Here is a 22221-nt window from a genome sequence, read left to right on the forward strand (position 1 = left end):
AAATAATCATCATCATTACTATAATGTAGCAAGCATCATGTTTTTTCAATAAAAAATGCCAGAAAATAGAACAATTCACCGTATGTCAACTTAGTAACTGTTACTACAAACTCATTTTTTGAAAAACTCTCCCTGTATTATGTAGTCAGTGTGGGAATTAACAGAATGCAAAGTTCATAGATTAAATGGTAGGCTATAAGCAGTCTATTAAATTTTCAGTAAAGAGCTTGGATAATAAAAGTACTGTATCACATAGGTGAAGAGAAATTATGTTCCACCTCCTCCTATTAGTCTTCATATTGAATATCACATGAAAATTCTGGAGAGTAACAAGAATATAATTATTTAGCATTTTTCTTCTTGGAACTGTCTGAGAAAAACAAATGGTGTGAGCTAAGTGTTCCTTTCTGAATTTGTAAAGTGCCAATATAATGAGGAAAACATATTTAGCCATTATACAGTGTGTCCTTCTTGATAAGTTTTGCTCTGGAGACTGAAACAGAGATCACCACTAGGTTTTTAATATCGTCTTGTTAATGTTTTACTTATGCAATAATAGAATGCTCAATCTTCATGTCAAAGAGGTGAGCTTCCAGGGATTTCCACCCCATAGTCAGTATTGAAGACTAGGATTCCTTCAAATTGCTCTTTTCCATAATTTGAATATGTTGCAGTACTCTTCCTCTCCCTTCCTACTTGCTCCCCACTAAGGCCAGCCAAGGACAACTTTGTGAGCTTGCATGATTTCTCATTTCCCTTTGTGATATTTTCCTTCTCATTTATTTCCCAGGTGAATGTCTTACCCTTAGTGGTTCCCAGTTGATCTTCTTTGAGCTGTGAGTGGATAGTGATTTACACTGGGATTCTATTCTGTAGAGCTATGCATTGCAGCATCCCCCAAAATTCCCTAACTGGTCTATAATCATAAGTGAACCATACATTAGTAACATTATCTCATGTTTGTGATGAGAAATGAACACATGGCAGTCTTTGTCCTTGAGAGGAGTGAAATAAAGATGATTTTTATTAATAATGTTAGCTCTCATTTGCTGAGCATTAAGTATGTACTAGAGATAGTATTTTAAGTACGTTCTATGGATTATGTATTTGAATCATTGTAACAACTCTGGGAAGAAGGTGCAATTATTAATCTCATTTTACAGACTGGGGTGATAAAGCCTACAGGGATTAGTTTACTTGATGAAAACCAAGTAGCAAGTAAGTGATGAAGCTAGGGTCTGATTAGGCAGATTGACTTCAGCACATGGTTCTTACTCTTGTTTGTATGTTAGAATCACCTGGACAGCTTTGAAAAATTACCTATGACCACATTCTTTCCTGAGAATCTAATGAATTTGGGATGGGGCTAGAGGATCAGTGTTTTGTAAAATTTATTCAGAGATTCTCCAGCATGGCCAAGGTTGAGAAATCAGGCTCTAGAGGCTGCAGTCACAGAATAGATTAACTCAGATTTAGATTCAACCAACAGCAGAGATGTATGTAATGTAAAAGGTGCAGTACTATGAGCTGCACATGAATGACCTCTTATATTTCTCACTGCAGTCTTGTGAATGGTGATAGACATAATTATCTCAGTGATAATGAGAAATTCCCAATGTAGAGAGATTAGGCTGCCTAAGACTTACCAGTTAATAACTAGTGCACCCTGGGTATAGACAGAGCTTTTAGCTTTCAAATCCAGGACTTAAAAAAAAAATACCATAATATGTATAAGTTAACAGATGTTTATTGTGTAGTTAGTATGAGAAGGGCAATATGCTAATCACCATGATGGAAATCCATGAAAATATAATAAATACCATAAGAGAGAACATCATTGGTAATTAGTGTCAGCACTACTAATTGTATAGAACTGGCCGGAGTGCCGAGGGATTCAAAAGAGTAATTGATGATGATTCCATCAATCGCTTGTGCTGGCTGCCTCAGAGAAAAGGAAATATTTTTGAAAAGAGAACCAGACTTTCGAACTGGCTCACTAAAATAAAAAAATACAGATATTTAAAAGATAAAAATGGGCACCTGGATAGCTCAATCAGTTGAGCATCTGACTTTGGCTCAGGTCATGATCTTGTGGCTTGTGGGTTTGAACCCCTTGTCAGGCTCTGTGCTGACAGCTCAGAGCCTGGAGGTGGGTTCAGATTCTATGCCACCTTCTCTCTCTGCCCCTACCCTGCTCATGCTATGTCTCCATCTCTCAGAAGTGAATAAACATTTAAAAAAATTAAAAAATAAAAATAAAAGATAAAAACAATATGCAGAATTAACTAAGATCACAACTTTTATTTTGGAGTGATGGCGAAGAATTGGCAATCATTTCACATAATTATCATATTCACAAAGATCATGACTTGTTTTTAGATATCCATGTAGGAAAAGCAGGGATTTTGTTTGTTTTGCTAGAGTCATGTTTATGGAAAACATTAAAGATTTCTTTCAGTGACTATAACTAAGATGGCTTTTTAATTTTTTTTTAAATGGCTTTATGAGTGAGAGTTTTTTTTGCCTGGGCTTTTAATATTTAGACATGAAATTTAAACCTCAGTGTCATTCAACTTAAAAGTTCTTCTTGGTCTGGAGAACTTGTATAGTGTTCCTCAAATTATACCAGTGGTATCTTTTTTTTTTATATGTCACTGATGTCTTGACTAATTCAAGCCCCAATTTTTGTGGCTCTTTGTAGCATTTACAGTAAAAAAGCCATTTTCTTTCTAGACTCAAATTAAGACTTACTTAATAAAGTTACCATTCATTCATTGGTTCATTCAAACATGACAGTTTTTATCGCACAACTACTATGTGCCAGACACTATTATAGGTATTGAGGATTAGCAGTGAACAAAATAAGTTTTCTATTTATATAGAACTTGCCTTCTGGTGGAGTTTATGGGGAAAGACAGATAATAAATAAGTAAACCTATAGTAAATCAGATGATGACAGGGCAATGGACATAAATGTAGCAGAAAAATGAGCATAGGAAGAAGCCAGAGAGGGAGATAATGTTTTGGGGAGATTAGTGAAGAAATGAAGAAAGAAGGGACAAATCATTTATATATCTGGGAGAAGAGTCTTCTTGACCAGGGAAATAGCGAGAGAAAAAGGTTTTGAGACAGAAGTGACTTTACACATTTGGAAAATAGCAGAAAAACCAGTATGGCTAGAACACAGTGAAAAATAGGGAGAGGTCAGGAAATATGTCCAGTGAAGTGAAATCTTGATTGCATAGAACCCAGTAGGCCCTGGGAAGACATTACCTCCCAATCCAGTGTAGATGGGAAGTGAAAGAATTTGAGTAAAGTATTGATCAGACTTAAGTTTTTAAATAAATCTCTCAAATTTTGTAAGTAAAACTAGGGAGACCAATTAAAAAGCTATTGCAGCATTCTTTCTGGGAGATGATAGTAGCTTACCCTAAAGTGCCATTGCAGATAGAAAGATGGTTACATTCTTTTGATTTTGAACATGGAGCCAATGGGATTTGTTTTGGAGTTAGAGGTAGGATATTAATAAATAGAGAAATCAGGATGTTAGACTTGAATACATGGGAAGATAGAACTATCATGTACAGAGAGGGAGAAGGCAGTAGGAGGAGCAGATTTGGGGTAAAATCAAGAGTATTAATTTATACAGGTTAGATGAAGTCTGATGCTTCTCACACATTGAGTTGGTGACATTGAAAAGGCAGTTAGTTATAAAATAATGCGTTTTAATGGCTAGGTCTGGGGTGATTAGCACTTAGATAGTATTTAAAGCCACAAACTTGGTTGCATATATGTACATAAAGGAAATATCTAAAGCTTACCCCTGGAGCAGCACAGTGTTTAGAGTTTGGTAAACTGAGGAGAAATCAGACACAGAATCTGAGAAGTAGGAGCCGGTATGCTAGGAACTTAAATGAGAACAGTCACCCAAAGGCCAACAGAAGGAGGGACTTCAAGGAAGAAGGAATAATTAGTTATGTCATATACTGCTACGGGCAGAGGCCATGTGAAAACTCAAATTATACTCATTGGATTTAGCAACTAAAGGTCATCGTTGACTTTAACTAAAGTTGTTTTGGTAGATTTATCAAGGGTTTCCAAAGTTGAATTCTTATTTGTAAAGATAAAAATATTACTTTTTTAGTGAAGAAGAGATCTTACGAAACTTTCATTCCTTGAATTCTACTGATAGATCTTCTGATGCCCTGATTCTTTATGAGGGATTTAAGTTCTTGTATTTGGTAAGAAACATGAACTAATTTGCTTGACTGGAAAACTTCTCAAATGGCCAAAGTCAAATATGACATTTTTAAAAGATAAGATAACTCAAGCTGTTGTTTGGTTTGTGTTACTCCAAATGCGTGATTGAATTGCAAAGTTACCCACAATAAGCATTAAGATAGGCATCACACAGATACAGATTGAAGACCTGAAAGACATGGGTTTTAAATCTAAAAATTTGAAGTTAATAAAATTTTTCCCAACAGATGGAAGAGAAACCATCTAAAAGATCATTATTACAGCGCTCTCTGGGAGTTTGCTTACACACCTGATTAATTCTACATACTTTGATTGTAATGATGGAGAAAGTTGCCAAAATTAGCCAAACATAATGTATAGGTGAAACTTTGTATGATAAAGCAACTGGAACATCCATCAAAGAAAGACTGTAGTGGTAGGTTGGGATTTATTTTGGTTTGGAGGTAAGTCTGTGTGATTCTGTATTCTGTGCTCCTAACCTTGTAGATCTTATCTTCCTGGATGTGCAGGGAATAAATGTCAGATAATTTATTTTAAACCATTTGAGCTAAGCAAGCAGACCTTTGAATAAATTTTGATTTTCCTTTAATTTAACACCTGTTTCCACTCCATCTTCTCTTCCCACACCCAAGGATGATGCTCTATTTAGCTTTTCCGAAAAGGCAGCCATTACTGTTCATTTGATAGAAGTTTCTCTTATTCCAGAATTTTTGTGTTAGAAGGAATCATTTAACTTTTCTTGACCTTAGTTTCAGCTTTTTAAAATAGAAGTTTGGGTTAGCTGATCCTTATGGTCCCTTCAGGTGCTGAAAAATTATTCATTTTATGGGTATATGTTAATAAACATGAAATCATGCTATTAGATATGAAGAGTGACTTGAAGTGCTTTTTTTTCCCCCATAAGGGCAAGAATAGCTCTGTGATGGTGCTCAGTCACATTAGAAAAGGAGGAGAAAAGGTTACACAGCATCTCATAATCTTGAGATGTAGTGTGTAATTATCCATTCGCAAAAGGCTTTCTTTATGTTCGGTTTCACTGGGAAAGTTAGAGCAAAGTGAAAATAAAGTTCTGCAATTATGAAATCTGCTCAGTTTGCTCTTTCTGCTCTTCAAAGTAAATTCTGTGTTAATAGAGAAAAGTTAGTTAGTGTAACAGACCCCTAATTTGTTACCATTGTAATTATTTTTTTTCAGACCCATTAACATTTGTGAATGAATTTAATGCTCAGTAAAATGATGATGTCAGCTGTGGTCTGATCTAGGCACAGCACCAGCCTGCTGGGATAAGAACCTTTTGAATTGTTTCTAATACACCTAATTTTCACTTAAAGAGTGTTCTTCTTTAAACCTTTGAAAACTTGCTTACCTGAGATTAAATGCTCTGTATATCACCTGAGTAATCATTCATTCAATATTTATTAAGTACTGTGTGCACTCGTTGTTCCAAGCACTAGGGATGGAGTCAGACTTTACAGTCCAATGAGGAAGAGAGACATTGAAAAAAAATTTACTACATAGTGTGGTGCATATTATGATAGAGTAATAATATGATATGGGAACAGAGTCTGAGCAGAGAAGATGCTTTGGAGACAGGGTCTGTCCTTTGTCTAGGGTCAGGAACATTCTGGAGTAATGAGATTGAAGCTGAAATTTGAAGATGAATTGGAGCTAACTTTGTGAAGTGTGTGTATGTCTTTATTTTTGTGTGTGTGTTGCTGTGTGACTTTGTGTGAGAGGATAAACAGGGACTCAAACAGGGAAACAACATGGGCAAAGGGAATAAAATATGACAATATCAAGGAATCTAGCCGAGCCTATTATTAATGAGAAATTAAGATGGGAGAGCATTAAGAGGAAAAGAAGTTTGTGGGAAATAAGGTTGGGGGGTAGGTCAGGCAGAAATAGGGAGAAATTTTGTAACACGTTAAGCAGTTTTGTACTTAATTCCTAAGAGCACTGCTAAGATGAAGGATACAATCAGATGTGAATTAAAGATGATCATTTAAGGTTATAATGTGCATCTTGGATTGGAGGTGAGAAGTTAGGAAACAGGAAGACCAAGGTTCAAGAGATAATGACATCTTAGACGAGGATATTGACAGTGAGTCTTGAGAAAAATGGACATATTTAGAGCTATTTCAGAGATAAAACCACCAAGAATTGGTTGGATATTAGAAGTAAAGGAGAAGAAGGTGTCAAGGCCGACTCCCAGGTTTCTGGCTTTGAGTAACTGTATTGATGGGGTGAGGTGGGGTGGTGTGTCCTCTTATTAAGCTGGGCAGCTGAGGTGTGTTGCTGAGATGAGGAACTCAAAAGGAGGATTGGGGATGGAAGGTGTAGGAAGGGAGCAGGCGATGATAAATTCCGTTTTGGACTTTGGGAATTGAGGAGACCTTAAGACATTCGGGTGGAGATGCAAACAGGCAGCTGGATGTAGTCTGGAACGCAGCAGCTAAATCTGGATGAGGTTTGACAGTCATTAGTATGTAGATACTCTCAGTCTGCCAAGCACTGTGATTGCCCCTCTACTATGGCACTCACCTTATTTTGAAATACAGACATCTGTGAATATTCCCATCCTTCTACTCTAGAGAGGGTTCCTTGAGGGAAGAAACTGCATTGCCCCCATGCTTTTTTTTTGGGGGGGGTATTCCCAAAGAATTTTGAACGGTGTCTTACAGAGGGATCTTACTTGATGACTGTTTGCTAACTACAGTTGTTTTGTGTGCTCATCTAACTTCCTTTATGAGCCGAGTGGGCTGTGGTCCACTGAGCCTTGCACCTGTGTTCTTCCTCCTGTACTGAACAAACTCTCCTCTCTCCTTGGCTGTGTAAACCCTGATTTCTTTTTAGTCTAGTTCTTCATGGTCTAAAAGAGACAGCACAATCTATGAAAGGACACTAAATTGGAGGTGAGGAGATGTGTGGAACAGTGTTGGTTGTGTTTATTCTAAGTTGGGTGATCTTGAGCATATCATGTTACTTCACATCATGCTTACTCATCTGATAAAGCAAGAGTAAGATCCCTTCTAAGTAGGTTTTCCATCTTTTGACCTCATTTATCTTTGGTTTATTCCCTTATGTTTTGAATGATGCACATTGGTGCTTATATTCTTAAATGCATAGTTATTTATATATGTATTATGGGTTTTTTTTTCCTGCTCAAATACATTCAAAACTCATAAAGAGTTTATTTTCTGGTATCCCAAATAGCATTCATTTTAGTGCAATGGTAATCACAAGATGCTCAATACATACTTGCTACTGCAAACTGGATAGGAACAAGAGCATCAGGAAAATGCATATGATAATTCTGTACATTTTGCTACATTTGCCTTTACCTCATACAGCCCCAACTCAGGAAGATATTATGGAACAGGTCTTGAATTCTGCTGTTTTTCCCATACTTGCTCAAGGGAAAATAAGATGATAATCACTCTGAGATGCTATAGGGGGTTTCTTTTTTTTTTTTTAATCCAGTAGAGAACTTCAATTAATAATCTCATATAATCTTATAAAATATTTAAAAATTACATGAGAGTGGATCTGGTTGAAGTAGTGATAGAAGCTGGCATTTCTATGTAATTTCTCCTTTCTTCACCCCCCCCTTTCTGGACATTTGGGCAGATCTGGAATTCTGGAGAGATTAGGTGGTCTTTCACTTTTCAGCTGTTGGCTCTGTAATTCTAACCACCAGTCAGTCAATGCTATGACTCGTCTGCATTTCTCTTGTATCCAGGCTTATGCTAAATGCTGTGGGGACTTTTAGAGATGAAGAAAATGTAGCCCCTGCCATTGTTTGGAAAGATAATCTTCCTCATATGTACGAAGCAAGTGAAAGCCCCCATATGATGGCATTGCCTGTTTTTCTGTCTGTGGAGGAATGGAAGCAGGTGATCCTTAGTCTCCTCCAAGTTTCACATTCTATGAGTCTAAGTGTTAATGATGTGGCCATGTGTGTTAAGTGCTTTGAGCCCAGGAATAACACACTATATAAATTCAAGGACCATTACGTGCATAATCACAGTTGCTAAGCATGGACAAATTCCCTGTTTGCATGATATCTTCAAGAAATCCCACGGGAAACGCTATTTGAGACCCCCAAACAAAATTCTTTTTTCTTAAAAAAAGAAATAAAGAAAGAAAGAAATGTAAGCCCCCTCTGCTCCCCAGGCTCTTCCTCAACATGTTGTTGCCGACAAATCATTCATTTGTCATTTAGGAAAATATCCCAAATGGTATTCTCCCCTGATTCAAATAAAACTTCCAGTGTCGGGCTGTGCTGGTTGCCAGAAGTGTCTGGGTTAATTGCACACCTGCATTTTATTTCAAGTAAATTGCATGGGGCCCCCCACCCCCATTTGTGCCCCTCAAAAGCAGGAATCCACCTGTCTGGAGGCTCTTTGGGCAATGAAGGACTGCAGGAAAAAATTAGTCATCCTCTCTTCTTCTCTGTGACTTCTTTGACCTTGAGACTTCTAATGGCATCTCAGACAAAATGAACATAATCTAATGGACAGCGGGGAAGAGGGAACGGCTGGGTACATCTGTCGTATTACTGGGCTGTCTGAACAGTCAATGAAGCAGGGCCAAACCATAAGAGGCCTGTTCAGTTTAGCTCCAGGGTCTGCAGAGAAGGAGCACAATCATTTATCTTTATTTACTGAACTCTGCTTTCTGTTTAAGAAAAAAAAAATTGACAGGTTGACAAAAACCCGCGTTGGAGCTGCCCGCTGCCCAGAGATAAATGCTATTTGTGCTCTGGAGAGTCAAGGACAGCTCACGATGCCCTTTAGCTGGTTTCAGTAGGTGCCTATTATATGGAATCAAAAATGCCAAGGCATGTGGATCCTCTTTCCCCACCAGCACCTTCACAACTTCCCATAGAAGGATCTGCTAGATGAATGCACAAGAAAAACATCTTACAAAGAATGGGAGGCATGAATCCCCAAAGAAGCAATCCAAATTAGAAATTTGGGAAAGAGAACCAGGTGACAAAGATGACTGGGAAATGTTGACTATCCCATAGGTTTCTTTATGATGAGATGGTGAGAGGTTTACCCAGAGTGTTCATAATACATACAGTACAGTTTCTGTCAATAAAAGGGAGACAAGTATGCCTGTTCCAGTTGCAGAGAAAACTTTTACTCTGAGCTGTAGAGCAGGAGTTTAGAAATAGCATTTTAATGTCCTTTCCACCTGTGTCTGTTCCTTGCTGAATGATATTCGTCATATCACTGACTCTTTTAATGCCACATCTATGGTTTACAGTACTTTTGTTAGAATAGCCATCACCAAAGTGATATTTCTGTTTGTCAGGGAGTATATAAGACCATTCACTGGGACTGGGGAAAATATGAGAGTTCATTTATTTTTTTCCTTCTTTTTTTCTCTCTCCCATCTGAGCTTTTAAATTTTGTATTGAAGATGTTTTATAATGAACGTAATGCATTCATACAATAGTATATAGATATGATTTTTAATATAAAAGAGGTAAGCACTTTAAAACTTTTTACAGATGGGAAGCACAGTTGAACAAATCTGAGACCATCGTGGAGCTTTAGGAATGTATTCCCATTGAGGCTAATCCCCTAGGCAAATTGCCCAGATACAAGATGCCCTACTGTTCATGGAGATATTTTCCCAGAAATTCTGGAAAACAGTCACCTCTTTATCCCCTGTAGTCTTGAAATAAATAATGCTTCACGTTGCAGCTGGCATTCCATCACTCTTTCCCCTCTGCCAACATTCATGTGTATGTTAATATTAATAGTAATTAATCTTGAGATAGTTTCTGTCTTGTGACCTATTCCATGCCATTTACATGAGATCCACAAAGTCTCTTATGGGACAGGAATTGGGGTTGGGGGCCATGTGGCAATACTTTGAAGCTGTGGTTTCCTGCATTTAGGCATACGAGAATGTCTTAGAAGTGAGTATCAGGGACCCTGTATGTCCCAGTGACTCTGCTTTAGGGCACTGAGAAGGTCAACCCAAGAGTACACCCATCCATTGCTCTTGACTAGCTTTGCTGGTCCACATTTTAAGGATTTGCCTTAACTACATCCAAAAAAAGCTAGTGTGAGGTGCAGGTGTGTGCCTGTGAAAAGTTTAATGTTAGGGGATGAGATGGAGATCTAACGGGAGGTAGAGCCAGCATTCTGGAGCCCAGGCTGGTACCAGGCAACTCACTGCAGGGGGAGCCGCAGTGTTGATCAGAGAAAAGATACATTGGAGGGCTGGGATGGTGGAGGCAGGATGAGGGTGGGCTCTAGCAAGAACTATGTGAAGTGGAGCAGAAAAACTCAAAGAGAATCTGGAAGGCATCTTTGTTACAAAAAGCCATGATATCATTACATAGGTGTTAGTGAATCAGACATTGGGGTATGGGTAGAATGAGAAGAAGGCACTCAGGGTTTGAGTGGAAGGAGGTTAAACGATAGTGACCTAGAATGTGCTGGGTTGGGTTTCCTACAACTGATTCTCAAATTCTCAGCAGTGGGACTTGGAGAAGGAGGCTGATACATTCTGCTGAGACCAGACTAGCAGCTGTGGAGGCCACTCAGGTGGGGAAGGCCGTGTTTCTGAAAACCACTTTAATAGTTTGTGAACCATGCTGTCTGCTCGCTTGTAACACGTCACTGTGTCAGGTTTCGTCATGTTTGGGGAACTCACCTTGACTGATGCAGCAGGATAGGGCCACCAGAACCAGATACTGCAAACCAGAGTCACTGAAGAAGCAATATTATGAACACAGTCTTGAGTGCTGTGGATGTCACAAACTCCAGCAAGCCTGACTTCCCTTGCTCTGAGGTATTTGCTAGAATTATTTACTAATATTTTCTACCCCTTTAAGGGAATAAATCACCACTAGGATATTTTTATTGCATTAACTAAGAAAATAATAAATATGTTATGAAGAGTGCAGCTTATATATTCCACCCATTTACTTAATGATTTACATAAATAAAAACAATTTGGGGGATTATGATGAGTATTTTCTGAAAATGTCTCAACTAATTATTGTTTTCTATTCACTTTGTTATAATTGAATAATTTGACTCATAGCTGTTAATAATTATTTTGAGATATTAAACATAATCACCATTTTCTTCCTTGATGTTTATTTCTTATGTAGTTATTGTGTACTAGTATCCATTAATGGCTGCATACTTTTTATTCATTTAAATCAGTTTATGATATGAGCTTTTGTTTCTGTTTAATTTAAGAAGCACTAAACATTCAGCTCTATGCAGAGCATTTTGCTTGGTGCTGGAATGGAAGATACAGGCATTGTGGGCTCTCAAACAGGGTGTCCTTAGGACATGCTTTGCTGTCAAAACAAACCATAGCATCTCAGGTTTTAACACAGGCACAGGTTATTTACCCTTCAAAAAGGCAGTTTTCCTTGGAGACAAGTCTTCCAGTATTTGTTAGGGTCTAGGATCTTTCCATCTCAAGATTTTGCCATCTTCCACGTAAGGCTTTCAAGGTCCCTGTGGAGGGAGGAGAGCTACAGGATTGCACAGGGTGGATTTCCTGTGCAGACTTCGGGGTGGCTTTATCACTTCTGTGGCCATCCCTTTAGACTAGAAACAAATCACCTTTCCAGTACACGCTATTAACTAAATTCTCAAAATTCTTCCTATAGTGGCATAGGCTTATTAGGCATGCGCTTTGCCTTCTCAACTATATAGCAGGCAACAGTTCTATTAAGAACTTCAGTACTTTATTCAATGCATACACACACAGCAATCTTTCCAACCTCTTACAGCAGCTTTATGGCATCTCATTGCTTGGTTCCTATGTCAGTGGCACACATTGTAGGTGCTTGTTACTGTAGCACCCTGCTGTAAGATACCCATTTCTATACTGTTGTAAGTGTAGCTGTGCTGTGTTTCAGTAACAAATAAACCATAGAATTAGACTGAAGGGAAGAATAAAAGTTAAAACTAGAAATGTCAGCAAGATCCAGATCACAGGGAAGGGAATTAGAGGTGAGATAAGGATTGTAATCTGGCAGTGGCACTCAGGAATGCAATACAGAGAAATAGAGGCAAAGTAACTATATAGATAATTGCTGTAACCTGAAAAAGAATATCAAGGGTCTTAACCAGAGTTGTGTGGAAGACACAGAATAAAAGGGAAGCATCTAAGAGATATCCTGAAGGAAAAACATCTGGCTTTGTAGAAAAGGAGTAGTCAATCAAAGTCAAAAGCATAGGTCTTGGTTCTAATTACTCAATTTACTAGCTGTTTGATTTTCTTTATTCTTTGTTGTCTCTAAAACTGAAATGATCAAATTTGGCCTATAGATTTCTAAAGTGTAGTTTGAGAACTAAATGATATTAAATAAATTAAAATGTTTTGTAGACAATAAAATCTTAGTAAGTCATTAAGTAAAAAACAAGTACTTAAAGATTGCTCCAAAGCTTTGTGTCTGGGTAACCAGAAGAATGTTGGCATTCCTAACAGAAATGGTTGGAGGAAGGGATAGGTGGGGTATGGTGATCCATTGACTTTGGTCAAAATAAGTGGGAATTTTCTCTGAGATCTTCAGATAGATATATCCAACCACCACTGTATCTTAATTGGGTTCCCTAAGAACAGGGAACCCAACTGGCAGCCCTAAGATGATGAACAGTGTACAAGTGATTTGTAAAGAAGAATTCAGTGAGGGAAGGGGTGAAGCAAATTTAGGAAAAGGAGAAGCCAAGGGAGGCTGAGATTTCAGGCAGCGACGTGAGGAGGGTGACTCAGTCTGACCCAGGACAGGTCTGCAGTTTAAGTGCTGCTTTAGGGTTCATCCTGCCTCAGGCAAGGGAGCAAGGCTGTCATATTCCTGTGGCCTTTGTGGTCAATTGTTACCTAAGGGCCTTGGAAGCACAAACTTCTAGGCACTTTGTGTGTTTTATCTGAGCTGGTAAATAGACGCTAGGAGCCAAGGGTAGAAATCTACGTAAAAAAGAGCTACAGGTGTAGGTAGTTAGAACCAAGAAAATGGAAGGTAGAGACAGCTAAAGGAATCCAGTGGGATCTGAAAGCTCAAAAGGATAATTTTCAACTTTTCGACAAAGGGTGAAATGGGAAATATATTTGTTTTGTTAGTTTTCGATAAGCAATTAAAATCAAGGTGTCTACATGTTAATGGAGTTTCAGGTATCTCTGAGTTTATTATTCTTTTATCAAAGATTTTTAATTTGTAGGCCCTAACATTACTCCCTATCCCTGTCTTTTTTTTTTTTCTTTCTTCCTTATCCTTGGGTATCTATATGCAATGTAAGCATTGTGACTTAGGCAAAGTTATTCTCAGTGCTCTACCAAACATTTGGAAAGACCCTCTACCATCTTCTCAACCACAATAGGCGATCCACTGGCCCATATTCTCTTGAACACCCGAAGCACTCTGTCTTCTCTACCAGCAGTATTCTAATCAGATTCCCAGGAAGTTATGTGTGCCTAGGTTTTTATCTTCTTTTTCTTTTCCTCTCATCCCTTGACCCTTTAGGGATATTATCATTTAATAACACTCTTATTTCTGGTGTTGAAATTTTAGGTAACACCAAATGACTATTGAGCAGATCGTTAAAATGCTCATGTTTTTACTAGTTCACAACTTTTTACAGAATATCAGGATTGTAAGAGATTTAGTTTATCTCATCCCACACCCTATTTGATATTTTTGATACATTTGATACCAAATTATCACATTTTGTTTTTTTAAGTTTATTATTTTGAGAGAGAGAGAGTGCACAAGCATGTGGGAGAGGGACAGAGAGAGAGGGAGAGAGAAAATCCCAAGTAGGCTCATCGCTGTCAGTGCAGAGCCCAATGTGGGGCTTGAACTCACAAACTGTGAGATTGCAACCTGAGTTGAAACCAAGAACTGGACACTTAACCAACTGAGCCACCCAAGCACCCCTGAAGAGGTTATTTTTAAGGAGGATTTTGTTAACCTTAGCCATACCTTAGTACCAGAAAACAGTAGGTGAAGAGTCTAGTGATTTTTGATCACAATATGAAGATGCTGAGAAAGAAGAGATTTGAGCATGGAGAAATAAGCCTTGATTTTCAGGGAACTCTGGTTTTCTCATTGATGCACAGATTTAGATGCATCTGGAAGGTGAATCTTCTTCTATGGGCTGTTCTCTGAGCTCTCCAATGAGGTTAAAAACTTTTTTTTGCCCTCTCTGGGAAGTGAGGATTTATTTATGTGGCAGAATTTTTACTTAGTAATTAATTTGAACCCCAACTGCGTGGAGATGGTGAGAGAGGGACCCTATTAAGAATTGATATTAAGTTAATAGCAGGTGACAGTGACTTCATCAAAACCTCGGTGCAAAACATCAAGTAGATGGAAATTTCAGTTCTGGTACATTACTCAGCTGAATATCATCAGACCTGCTTACAAGGGTCATAAAGATTATTTGTACATTAAAGAAGGGCTTGTCCATCAAGCTCAGTATGAAAGAGAAGCAGGAAAATCATCTCATCAGACACAGAATATATTGGTGCAGTTCCACTAATGAAACACTCAATACTTTGCAAAATTTTCAGTGGCTACTTTTCATTATTTCTTTAGACACACACACACACACACACACACACACACACACACACATACACGCACACACACGCACATGCACATTCCTGCCATAAGAATGAGAGCGAGCGAGCTAGAACAGATGTCATTGTCACTTCCATATCTGACCTATCCACAAAAACCGCCACAGGGAGATGAGGGTAGGAGGAACAGCAGGGAATATGGCTATTGTGATTTAGACAAAACTTGCTAGCTAAATAGATGGCAAGGGTCACCTTATGAAATGGAAGCTTGGTAAGGCTAGGACAAATATGAAGAAAAATAACAACCTCTTTGGAATATTAACCCCTCTAGTTCATCATTGCACAAGGTCACTGCTTATAGATCAGGGATCAAGAAACAAAGCAATAACAGAAAATGTTTGAGTACAATTGAGACCAAATGACAACATTTCCTACCATACAAAGTTAAAGAACAAAAGGTGATTCAATTATGTGTTCAGGATATACGGGAATTTGGGAGGTCACAGGATGCCCATTTCATTTTGAATGCTTTGAACACTTAGCTGGGAAGCTGAATTGTTTTCTCTTCACTAAGGATTGAGGCTTCCATTTAGCAACACTTCTTATCTTCTGAATAGAAGCTCAGAAGTTTTGTGCAAGTGGCTTGCAACAGGAATATCTTTGTTTCTTACCTCAGTCCCTTGGCACCTTCTATAAGCCAAAAGGACATTTCTGATTAATACTGTAATTAGCTAGTTATTAAAAACAGTAATCATCTAAAAATTATTTGGTGCCATAAACATCCCATACAGAGAAAATATTCGAACATTTTAAGTTTAGCATTACAATTGGCTTTGTATGCAAGAAGCCAGAAGGAACATAAAGAATTTTTAAGTTCCCAAGAAAGCACTCACATTAGGAACAAGTTGTCTTTTTGATCAGGTTGGAAGTTAGTGCTACACATCCAATAGATTCCCCTTGTGGCCAGTAGCAATGAGCCAATTTCTATTAATGAAGAGCTCATGTTTATGGCTAATATAGAAGAAAATGTACTGAAGGGGGGAGCTTAGTCATTCATTGGCGATAGCTTAATTCTGGTAATTTCCAATTTCCAAGCTTGTTTTAATTTGTTATCAGAGTAATCACTCATTCCGGCTGGAGTCAGAAATAGCTTTTTGTCGTCTGTAGCCTGACAGATTATTCAGATGGAACCCCATTTTTTAAAGCTCACCTGCTCAGCATCTGTGATATGCTCATAAGTTCCAAGAGGTATGGCTTTCAGCATCAGAGCCAGGCTGAAAAGAACTGAGGCCACTTTACTGCAGTTTTCTGAGCCAGGGAGTATATTTCATGGCTCCAAATCCTGATTAAAACTCACACACAAAGAGAAGAATATGATGGAGAACAGAGATTGGAGGCTGGAATATTCACTGGACGTCGTCTTGTGTGCCAAGCTAATCCTACAAGCGTCCTTGTTCACTCTGCATCAGGGAAAGTTTATCTGGATTTTGCTACAAATATGAGCCTACTCTCATGGGATTGACCTTGGCTTTTCTAGTACTGGTCCACATTTCCTTTGATCCAAAGTATTGCTTTACCCACAATATCCAGGAGAGTGGTCATGTATTTGGCCAGCTGCATAGGAGGCCAGCAATAATGCTATGCAAAGACTAAACACTGTTTAGAAATTGAACTCAGGTTTATACTAGACTACACAATTTACAGAGGTGATGCCACCACCAGAAACTCAGATGCTACTTTGTCTCGTTTCATTTGGGCTAAAATGATAAAATAAATGTTCCTTACTCAATGTCCCACTCGTTTCTGAAGCTGTGGTGGCAGAGGCCACACAAGAAGCACGTAGAATTATATTTCCGTGTTCTATGGGGGCGCTGGAAGGGGCACAGGGCCACTTCCACAGTAGACAAAACTGCAGTCGTGCCTGATTGACTTCACTTATGTTTACACAGCTTTGCAAGGTTACAGAGAGGATTAGAACACTGACCCGTAGCCAGCGTTTTCTCTCTGTGTGAAGAAACAACCGTTGAGACAGGGATGAGTCGAATGAAGAGCCGAGGGAGAGGTTATAAGGGTGTGGTGGGAATCAGAGCAGCAGAAGAAACCAAAGCAAAGGATATACTTGTCTCAGAGACCTTCCTTCCCAAGTCTGTTGTCTTTGTTGATCTTGTGGAAGCTGCAATTTTTTAAAGCAGAGCAGGAGAGGAGGATGGATGGTTAGAGTAGATAAAACTGATGTTACTAAAACCACAACTTCAGGACATGCTTTCTGAATGTATATAGACACACAAACAACCCAAACCCCAGTTCCCTCATTGTCACTGAGTAGCTTCCAGGGATGATAATGAAGAATTGTCTCCTCTTTATTGCTTTGGCTGATGCTTGAGTCTGTGGCGCCAAGAATCTGGATCTCCCAGAGCCAGGCAGTGGAAAAACAATACATTAGCATTAAATAATGAGATCTCTGGTACCCGGACTGCAATGGAGGAAGGGTTAACCGTGCTGGGGCTGTGTACAGCGGGAGCCTCCATCTATAATCTCTTGTTTTTCTAGGCTGGGAGGAGGAGAAAGGAGCCTTGGGGGAGGAAAACACAGAGTGCCCTAATCTTATGATAAAAATAATATGATTCCTATACCTGCTATCTCTCCTCACCAGGTTTCTGCTCCCTCCACAGAACACTAGTAATGCCCATAAATGTCGGTTAAAATAAAAATTTCTGTTCCATTAAACATATGAAAAATATGTTGCATTGAATACAGTTGGTTTGGGAAATCTGTTTTTATCCCTCCTAACCAATCGTCCATACTAACTGCAGCTGCCACAAGTGGCAGTGCATTGGGTGGGGGCTGGGATCCAAACCAGAGTCAGGCTGTCCACACAGTGCAATGTGAGCCATGTGTATCTGCACACCAGGCTGACCCTGCGCACATTCTAAGGTATACAATGTGGCCAACCCACTCTGAGAATTCAGGTGGGGTTGTGTTCTCCAGGGAAATGTCGCCTGCTTTCATTTGCATTCGTAGGAGCTTGAACCACAGTGGTGCACCCTAAGGCAAGGTGGGCCCCTTCAGCACATAGTCTGAGAAAAGTAGGGTCAGTCTGTGCTGGCTTCTGATCCATGTGTCAACAGACCTGGCTATGCTAACTCACTTGGGTATAGCGGGTGATGTGGGAACATGTGTTTGCCAACTGCTTATATGACATCATTTCTTGTCTGCCTACCACATGCAGTGCCCCGTCCCGGAGACACTGCTCCATTACCTACCATCTTCCACAGGTCAGAAGCTTGCCATGTGACCTTCTTGATGAGGTTGTTATTATCTTTTCCTCCATTTAAAAAATGTTTATTTTTTTTATTTTGAGAGACAGAGGGAGAGGGAACACATGTGAGTGGGGGAGGGCCAGAGAGATAGGGAGGCAGAGGATTTGGAAGTGGGCTCTGTGCTGACAGCAGAGAGCCTGATGCGGGGCTCAAACTCATGAGCCACGAGATCATGACCTGAGCTAAAGTCGGACACTTAACCAACTGAGCCACCTCCATGCCCCACCTCCATTTTTATAGTAAGGAAACTGAGTCAGAAAAGATACTTGGCTATGGTCAGGTCCTTTAATAGATGAAGCCTTTATACTCAAATTCCTCACCTCCTTCCCACCTTAGATATGACCCTTCAACCATGGCAGTTCCACTAACATATTATGTGTATGAGGTACTTTCTCTCCATGCAACTTCTTTTCATATGCATCCTTTCCCCTTTCATTAACTGCAGTTCACTCTTCAAGATTACTTTGCTGATGACAAGCAAAGTAAGGGAACTTACTTTATTTAGATTATTGCAATAGGGAGAACCCTGGGGATCTGAAGGAGATCAGGGTATCTCAGCAGGATGACTTTGCCTTAGACGTTTACAGAAAGAAGAGGACAGATTACAGATAGGGTGATTTTCCAGTTGGGATTGGTTTTGAAATCACAAGTCTCACCTGAACAAGAACTGCATGTAGTTAATTTTAGGAGGATAGTTTCTTTCTTTCTTTTTTAAGTTTATTTTTGAGAGAGAGAGAGGAGAGAGAGAGAGAGAGAGGGAGAGAGAGAGGGGGGGGGGGGGGGGGAGGAGAAAGAGAATATCTCAAACTATCACTATCAGTGCAGAGCCTGACTTGTGGCCCAAACTTATGAACTGTGAGATCATGGCCTGAGGTGAAACCAAGAGTCCCATACTCAACTGGCTGAGCCACCCAGGTGCCTGAGGAGGACAATTTCTAATCTGTTACTAATTCATGGGTAAAAGAATGGGGAGTTGAAGGATCTGTACCTGGCTCTTAGAAGTTCAGGCAAAAGAGGCAAGGACTATGTTGGGCTTTGTCACAGGTAAACAGGAGCCATCTGTGACTCTTCTTGGAAGTTGTGAGGAAGAACGGATCAGCATGTCTTCTCTAAGTCATAGTGAAAGTGTGATTCTTATGGTAAGCCACTCCCCAGAACACAGAAAGGTGTGTGTGTTGGGGATTTCTTAACCATGCTGTTTTCATGACTCCGGTAAAGGTCAATATTGGGAGTTATCTCCCAGTTCCCCCAATCTGGATTAGGGGCTTCCTCTCTTTATTCCCACAGTACCCTGGATCCAAGTCTATCATCATACTCATTACACTGCATTCGCTTCTGGGTTTACTTGGCTGATTTTCCAGTTAGCCATCAGCTTGGAGACAGTGATTGTCTCCTTGCTTTTGTATCCACAGCCAGCTAAGTGCCTGGCCTGCTGGAGGCTCTCATTTTTTGTGGGTGTAGAATGGATAGATACCAACTGGTAGGGGGGATTTTAAGGTAAAGAGAAAGTCTGAACAAAGACAGTGAATGAAGCTGGTTGATGCAGAGAGGGTGAAAGGTAAGGCTGGGAGCAAGAGGCCCCCCAGGGCCCACAGTAGCTATGAGGGCCTCTTCATTTCATTCTGGAGTTGGGGCAGAGGATGCCCTTCAACACACTTTGCCATTTTTCCTGGAGCGTGGTCTTAAGTGATCCTGGGCTGTCACTTTCACCCTTTCCCCTGTGGCTGATTTTTCTCCGGTTCTGATGACACTGCTGTCAGAAAGTTTTTCCTGGCAGTTCAGCAAAGGGAAACGGAGGGTATTGTATTCCATCAGTAGCACATGAATCCCTTCTCTTCACACTGCTTCCGTCCTACAAATATTTATAGATATCATTATGCCTCCCTTAGCTATCATTTATCCAAGCGGTAACGGCACCAGTCTTTCCATCTTGCCTCATAAATCAACCCCTCCAGCCCCTGTAATCATCTCCCTGCTCCTCTCTGAACTCTCCAGAGTCTGCCAACATCTTAATAAGGTACCCCAAACCAAAGGCTCCTCTCTACCATGGTACTAAAGCAATTACCTGCCTATTAGGGGAATGGCATATGTTAAAATGACACTTTGGCCTTGTGGATGCCATTGTGGAGTTCAAGCTCATTTCTCACATGTGGCCACTTCTCCCTCCAGAATATTTTCTGGGTGATTGCTGCCACAGTGTCCCTTCTCTCCCTGCTACCTGCTGCCCAGCAAAGATCAGAGTGGGGTTTGTAATTCCCCAGTCTCCTTCCAGACTCTCCCTTCCAAATTTCACCTTTATTTCTCTTGGCTTTCATAGTGGCCCACAATGGGGCCCTGATGTCTTCATTGTGGAGTTATATCTCAAAACCCAGGCTTTTCTCACTCCCTGGTCCCCTATCAAAGCATGCCAATTGGGCCTTAAGTTTGGGAGGCCTCTGTTCAAACCCCAGGTCTAATATGCTGGCCCAATGCAATGACTTTGGGGAAGTTACTCAACTTCTCTGAACCTCAGTTATCTTACCTGTAAAATAGGGATAAGGATTATATCCAGTTCATGGACTGTTAGGAGAATTAATGGAAAAACATACTGATAATACAACATTAGTTGAAGTTGCTATTATTGTCCTCTTTCTCCTACTTTCCTCCTCCTTTTCTTCTGGATTATTACCTTGGATGGGGATTTAAACCAGTGATTTATAAATTTTTTAAGTTTATTTTTGAAAGAGAGAGAGAAAGACAGAGAGACAGAGAGAGACAGAGTGTGAGCTGGGTAGGGGCAGAGAGAGACACACACACAAAATCTGAAGCAGGTTCCAGGCTCTAAGCTGTCAGCACAGAGCCCAACACGGGCCTTGAACCTACAAGCTGTGAGATCATGACCTGAGCTGAAGTCGGCCACTCAACCAACTGAGCCACCCAGATGCCCCTAGACCAGTGATTTATAAATCAAAGGGGAAGAAACATATTTTCTTCAATTACCTAGACATTTTAGGGATAAACTAGCTTTAAATGAGACTTTTATTTATAATTTCTTTCTCTGAGATGTGGAGATGCTTTCTAGTGATGTAGAATTGCAAAAAAGAAACCCTGGTTGGCTTTATTATTTACTCATTTTCATGATCCTTGCTAAAAATACTCAAGAAGGAGAACGGAAACCCACAGGATATGTATGCGTACTGAGGAATTAAGTGACATTCCTTCTGAAGCAGCCATGATACTATCTAAAAAAACTAAGACATGGAATAATTTGACAGTATTAGAGAATATTGAAATAAATGAACTGATGAAGATTATGGAAGAGGTGCCTCTACAGGTATGTCTGAGTCTAATTAGGAAAACAGAAACTCCACCAGGTTATTCAATTTTAGGAATTTATTTTGGGCAACTAGTTAAAAAGATCTTAAAAAGATCTTGAAAAAATAGCAAAACCAGTTATTAGCAACAGTAGGAAGATGCTATTGACTGGAGGGAGGGAAGGAAATGATGGTATTATGAGAGCCCGGGGCCAGGGCTGCCTCGAAGGGATTGAAACTGTTTTGATCACCACACCTAGGAGGGGGGCAGCACTGCTCAAGATGCCCCTCTCGGGAGTGAGGAAGGGTGCCTGCTCTTCTATTTTCCTCCTCTTCATTTCCTACCACTGACTATTTGGGAAAAAACTATTTGGGGAAAAATATGTGAATCAGCCCTTGTGATACAAAGCAGAGAAGGGGAATGGCAGGAAATGGATCTGAGAGCGAACAGGTGAATTGATTGCACAGCAAGAATCATTAACATGATATCTATAATGGCAGTCGATAAAATGTCCAAGGGGTCTCGGGGGCTAGACTAATGGCTAAAGGTATCTCTCCATCTCCATCTCCATCTCTGTCTCTATCTCCACGTCCAGCTCTATGTCTCTGCCTACCTCAATCTCACAGATTAAAGGAAATGTGCTCTCCTGTTAAAGAAAAACAAATCCTTCCTATTAGTTAGGATCTAGTCAGGAGACAAAAACTATCAATTACTTTGAATGGGGTAAATCCCCCCCCCCAAGTTTTATTGAGATATAACTGACATATAGCATTGCTTAAAT

At 39.8% G+C, this 22221-nt stretch overlaps 2 long non-coding RNA genes across 2 annotated transcripts in view; one reads left to right on the forward strand and one right to left on the reverse strand.

Moving 5' to 3' along the window:
- Positions 1 to 22221, forward strand: part of LOC115277904 — a 208414-nt gene that overhangs the window by 129225 nt on the left and 56968 nt on the right. The gene's annotated exons all lie outside the window — the stretch shown is intronic.
- On the reverse strand, positions 6474 to 6930 carry LOC115277903. The gene is made up of 2 exons (XR_003902572.1): positions 6802 to 6930; positions 6474 to 6718 (listed from the first exon to the last, which is right to left on the reverse strand). It is a non-coding gene; the product is annotated as an uncharacterized LOC115277903 (long non-coding RNA).

The sequence above is a fragment of the Suricata suricatta genome, chromosome 14 (assembly GCF_006229205.1).
Source record: "Suricata suricatta isolate VVHF042 chromosome 14, meerkat_22Aug2017_6uvM2_HiC, whole genome shotgun sequence".
In the NCBI taxonomy this organism is placed as follows: Eukaryota; Metazoa; Chordata; class Mammalia; order Carnivora; family Herpestidae; genus Suricata; species Suricata suricatta.